At 49.8% G+C, this 6,136-nt stretch overlaps 1 non-coding gene across 1 annotated transcript; it reads right to left on the bottom strand.

Annotated features, from left to right (window-relative positions):
• Positions 1-2,098: 2,098 nt before the first annotated feature.
• Positions 2,099-2,171, bottom strand: TRNAK-CUU. The gene has a single exon. It is a non-coding gene; the product is annotated as a tRNA-Lys (tRNA).
• Between the last annotated feature and the right edge of the window lie 3,965 nt (positions 2,172-6,136).

Below are 6,136 nucleotides of genomic sequence, written 5' to 3' on the forward strand. Positions count from 1 at the left end.
AACCTCTGAGGACAGAGACACCACAGACGCCTTTGGGAGCCTATTCCAGAGCTTAACTGCACTCAGAGTCTGGCATTGGTGAAGTAGGAGGCTGAAAAAAACAATGCTGGCTGTCAAAGAACAACACCCCTCCCTGGTGCTTTAAGCAGTAGGTTCTGGTGTTTTAATAGCCATGGCCTGGGTTCAATTCCCCCTAAAAACCAGAAGTTTTTCAATGAAAATCTCCATTCATTTCACATTTGAAATAGAAAGGAAAAGAGGGCTTCTTGTCCTTATCAACAAGGCAAAGAATGGCTTTTTTCTCAGTAAATACTTTTAAAAGGCGCTGACTCGACCTGAAGATCTCATTTCATTTGTATTTACAATGGAATGATTCTCTCTAGGATAGACAGAAATTCTTCAGCTAGACTCGGATTCCACGGGAATACGAGAAGCGATTGTGTCTAACACCTGCCTTTTTCCGGACAACAGTGATGTCCAAGTTTTCCATGGACATTTCCCTTCCAGCACCTCAGCCCCCTCCAACAATACAAGAAACTGAAATGCACAGAAAGTTTCTCACCACAGGATTCACTGACCAGGTCGGGGGAAAAGTTTTGCCATTTGAAGATGTTTGAATTCCCTCCAACTTCTCTCATACAAATGCTAAATAGTTGGTGGTGAAATGTTACAGGAGAGGTTGAAATTAGGCTATTTCGTCAGATAGAAGACAGTGATTGTGTCAGGAGTGGGATGTGAATGGACCCTAGAGCAACAAATGACAGTGTTAGGGGGCTTATTCCTTCACCCTCTTACTTCCCTGGTCCTTCTCGCATGAACAGAGAGCAACAATACCCGAAGTCCAAAGGCACAAACAATTCGATGTTTATTGGGGTGAACGTCCAGCAAGCAATGATTCCAGTTTCCTTCCTTAGTGTCCCCTTCTCAGCTCTCACACCACAGAGCCTTGTCTGTGTCCCTGTTTCTGTTCCCATCCCCGTTCCCATTTCCCCCTGTAGAAAAACATGATCCCAATTCCCCCATCCCCAGTCCCTGGTCCCATCCCCCCCACCCCCCCGCCTTCCTGATTGACTGCAGACTATATAGTAAAACCTGAGTTTTGCTTAGCTATTCCTTAACCAATCATTTTACTGAAATGTAACTAACCAATCCTAACATACTGTAACATGGTTATTTAACCAATTATATTCCACCACCTTCATTGGTTTACACCCAACAAAATGAATTATACAGCAGACAGAAACAATCACAGAACAAGACAGAGACCATGTAAATAAACATACAAAACAATACAGAAGGGAGGATTTCACAACTACATCTATACAGACATAAGGGTTTTCCAGCTGTGTCTATTGATAAGTGAGTTCTTGCCAGACAGGATGCTACCAAACTAAGTTTCCCTTTCTCTGGAGGTGACAGGAATATCAGGACAGGATTGTATTCCTCACAGCCCAATAGCACCTTATTTCAGTGTGACTAGTTGGGAATGTGAGGATGTGACCATACACTTCCCAGCTTATGGCTGCCTTTGCTGCTTAGCCAAAGAACCAGGCCTCAGACTGTCACAGTGAGAGAAGGCCATTACACAGACAGACAGTGATTTTTTATTCTCTCTTTTATATATTTATAACTAGCTAAGTGATAAAAATACACCTAAATTCTTAAAGTATAGGCCTTTGCAGACTGGCCTGAATCTCTGTATCCTAACAGTCCTCGAGGTCAGGCAGCCTCTGGGTAAGGGGGTGGGGACTCAGATCCTTCCACTGGCCAATTCCACCAGGGTCGTGTATAAACCAGGGAAGTTTGCCCCAATAGCCAGACCAGATGCCCCCTTTACACTTGCACTCTGTCCTCATTGCTTCTCTCTCTCCCTCCCTTCCCCGCATCTCTGCTGCTCCCCCTCTGGGCTTTCTCAGCACCTGGCCCCACAGCACTTCCTGGGGGCCAGAGACTGCGCTTTCTGCACCTGCAGATGTGGCCTCTCTCCTGATTGCTAAGGAAAGGAACCATTCCAGGAAATGGCCACAGCTTCTGGGAATCCTTGTGTGGCTGTGAACAGAATTTGGCTCCTGGCACACAAGGCAACTTAAAAGCTGAGCACCTAGACAGGGGTTTGAACCCAGGACGCTCAGATTAAGAGCCTGATGCTCTACCAACTGAGCTACCTGGGCTTGTTGAAAAAAAAATCTTTACCATTCACCACAAGAGCGAGCAGGCAGGCAAAAGCGAGGCAAAAAAAGTCCCAGGAACCCCTCCTCTTTTTCTGCACAGCCACTGCCTGTCAGCAGGATTCCTCCTCCTCCTCAGGGAGACTAAATCTAAGCACCTAGACAGCCGGTCCGTCCGCTGCACCTCAATCCCACATGCCTGAGCCTCCCTGTCAAAGCCCTGCACCTGGCCCCATAGAATTAAGTCACACGTTTCGCTGGGAACTCGACTTCTTGTGTCCAGAGCATCTCGGCCCCCTCAGTAGATGACCTGAGAAACACAGTGTCCAGCTTTTCCAAAGAAGAGCTTAGATCCCCTCATCATGTGGCCTAAAGGATGAGGCATCTCCCTGTGGATCAGATGATTCAGGATTTGAGTCCCCTCGTGGTTGTGCTCACTTTGTGCTGCAAATCCTGCTCCCTTCAGGGCTGGAACCTCTTCTTGGCCCCTCAGGCTAATGTTCTGGCTTCAGCTAGAGACCCGGGAAGGAGTTGGGGGTTGGGTGTCACAAAGGCTGGGGCATGAGCCCCAGGTGCTTCCAGTCTCGCCTTTGCCATTCCTGACTTGCCAAAGAAAATGGGCTGCTTCACTGCCAAAGTGAGCACCTGGAGTGGGAACCATAAGAGGCCCAGCCCTGCTTTCCTACCTTCTTCTGAGGTTGGCCACAGAGCATCAGCAGCTGATCTGCAGGTGGTCTTCAGTGGGGTTCAGCACAGCAGGGAGCAGGCTGGCCCTGTGTCTGTCTGCTGGCCACACATAGGCATGGTCCTCCCCTCCTCTTGCCCTGGCCTCTGTGGCTTTTAAGCCTTCCCTTGGAGCTCTCAGCACCAGCCGCCTCCACTCTAGGTGCCCAGAGGAGAGGTGTGCTGGGCTTCCACCTGCCTAGCCCTGACTAGGAAGCCTGGCCCTGCTTCCTTCAAGCACCAGGTGGGCAAGAGGGAAAGCACAGTGGCAAGTGCCAGACTTGTGGGCACCAGGTGAAGCCATGAGAATCCCAACCCTCAGGTGTCAGTTCTAGAGCCCTGACCCACCACAGCCTGAGTCACCCAGCAGGAGGGGAAAGACTTGTTCGGCACAGCTGGAGACAGGGAAGTGGAGCTTTGTGAGCTCCAGGTCTTTACCACAAACCCACACAAGGTCCCACTGAGATTTGAACACAGATTGCAGGATTCAGAGTCCTGAGTGCTGCCCGTTACACCATGGGACCAGCTCATGCTGCCTTCTCTGCACATCGGTGACCCTCACGGGGCCGGCTCGAGTAAGGGACTGTTGGCCCCTTACTAAAACTTAGCGGGGTTTTTGGTTGGCTAGTTCCCAGTCCCAATAGAAGGAGGAAGGGAGCACCATGTGTGAGAATGAAAATCCTAAACCACTCTTTGAAATAACGAAAGCAGCAGAACGTGTTATTGTCCCTACCCCAGAGCAGACAGACCAGTGGAGAAATGCCATTGAGTCCAGGATTTACCATTTCTACTCGCTAAACTCCCTCCCACCCTTCTGGGCTCCTAGAGCAGGGGACTGAGCCTGAGCCGAGACACGGACACTGCAACTTTACTCCAGACCAAGCCGCATGACCCCAATTAATCCGACACGGGCCAGCCAAGAGTGTTTCATTGCACTGGAGATGTAGCCTAACGTTATGTCTACACTGTGATTAACTCACCCAGGGCACCTGTCGCAAAGCCCGGGTCAGCTGACTCAGGCTTATGGGGCTCGGGCTGCAAGACTATAAAATTACAATGCAGACAAATGGGCTCGAGCCCAACCTCTGACGCCCCACGAGGGGTGAGGGTTTCTGAACCCAGGCTTCAGCATGAACACAAATATCTGCACCACAGATTTTAGCCCCTCAGCTTTAGCTCCATGAGCCCAAGTCAGATGACCCAGGCCAGCCCTGCTGCCATCTTTATCCCAGGAGAGATGGACTCTAAGGGTACGTCTCCATTGCAGTGTAAGCCCAGGTGTGGCACGCTGTGCTCAAAGCAGCACCTGCAAGCCCCATATTCACCACTCTCATATAATGATGACATGGTTTGTACAAAGTCTGCCTGGTGAGGTATCATTTTAAAAATCTTGAACTGTTCATCTGTTGAACATTAATGTCTTCTTGCAGTCTATGTGCTCGCATTGGTTGGGAAGTTATGAAGTTTTGCTCTGTGTGCGTTACTGGGATATGTTATGAGGTTGGGAAATACCCCCCACCAGCCTTTCAGGTGCGACAATGGAGGAGCCAGACTCACTGCTGGCCCATTGAAGATATCCACACTCCCAAGGACTATCCCAGGAACCATGTACAATGCAGGCTTCTCTGAGATAGCACAGAGACAATGGACACTGCTTGACTCACATGGTAGCAAAGGAGCTTCCTATCAAGTTGGAAAAAACCATGAAAGAGGGGAAGAGACATCATGACTTGGCCTCTCTCCCCCACAACTCAGCAGCTGGAAACACACCTGGAGAACAAGGACTGAACTGAACTGATTCAGAAATCAGAAGAGAATAATAACAATAATACTTTCAAACCAAAGTCCCCAACCAGACTAGTATTGGTTTTTCAGCAGAAAATTTTCAGTTTGGGGAATTGTTTTCTCAGTCAGACCTTGCCAAGGGAAGCAGGGAGAAAATGTTTGAGTTGACTCCTTCAGAGCAGCTTGGCCTAGACACTAGCTCTGGTTCACTGCTCTGGCCTTGCTCGGGTTGAGGGTATTTTAATAATTTGGGCAGGTCCCAGGGTGTTTGGGGGAGATGATGAGGATGTTCCCTTTTGAGATAAAAACTAAGAAATCCAGCACTAGAGAATTTTTTTTAAAGAAATCTGGGATTTAGACCTTTTATTTAAAGCAAGAGAGTTCTGAGTTTCTGTTTGCAAGAAGCAACATTGTTTGAACTGTCATTGTACCAAAGGGGGACATGGTTGTCTACAAAGGAGAGGTGATGACTAAATGCATCTGATAAATATGGGATTTGAATCCATGCAGACAGAGCACAATGGATTAGCAGTCCACCACCTTAACCACTCGGCCACCTCATCTGAGCTGTCAATGAAGAGACAGGAGGAGAAATCTAAGGCCAGCAGAGATAGGGACAATAAGGAGTTTTTAAATACTAAGCGGAAGCAGGGGCTGAATGAGCTCACCTTTCACATCTAGTGAGGAGCTGGGGGAAAGACTTCAGGAACAGACCATATTTGCACAGACACACCTACTCTGCCTAGCTATGCAGCATGATGGGGCCACTTCCCCAAAATGACCAGTTTCGGCTGGTGGTGGGTTACAAATCACTTTAGGATTGAGTGGAATGAAATGTTATTATCCTTCCTGTATGAGTGAAGGGCAGCAGAACATACCTAGTCGGTCCTGATGGAGGGGTCGGTGGGTGAGGAATTGCTTTTATCGGACTTTGTAGAAGCGATTGAGAACATCACCCTAAACCAGTGGTCCCCAAACATTTCACACTGTGCCCTCTTAGCCATGGCTGTGGCCCCTCGGAAGCCGCAGTCAAGAACCGGGGCTGGGAGTGGGGCTGTTGCTTGCTGGGGAGAGGGGTGCAGACAGGGGTAAGGGGGTCGAGGCTGAGCTGGGAGCCAGAGCCCCAGGCTGAGTGTGGGGTTGGGGAAGAGCTGGGACAGAGTGGGGCTGAGTGCTGCTCCCTCCATGGGGGCTGGCTCAGGCCCTGAGGTGCCCCCATGAATGTTCCTCTGTGTCCCCCTAGGAGTCATGCCCCACATTTTGGGGACCACTGAACCCCACTCCCTAATCAGGGGCTAGTGATGCTAAAGCCCAGGGAAAGGGAGAACAAGTGCGGGGCCCCCAGCACTGGAACCATGTGAAGGGGCTGCAGGAGAGGGGCAATGGCTGGTGGCACAGGGAGTTAAGGGCAAAGGGGGCACAGGAGGGGGCAAGAGTTAGGGGTGAAGGAGGTGCAAGGG

Source organism: Mauremys mutica, unplaced genomic scaffold (assembly GCF_020497125.1).
Source record: "Mauremys mutica isolate MM-2020 ecotype Southern unplaced genomic scaffold, ASM2049712v1 Super-Scaffold_100422, whole genome shotgun sequence".
Taxonomy (NCBI): domain Eukaryota; kingdom Metazoa; phylum Chordata; order Testudines; family Geoemydidae; genus Mauremys; species Mauremys mutica.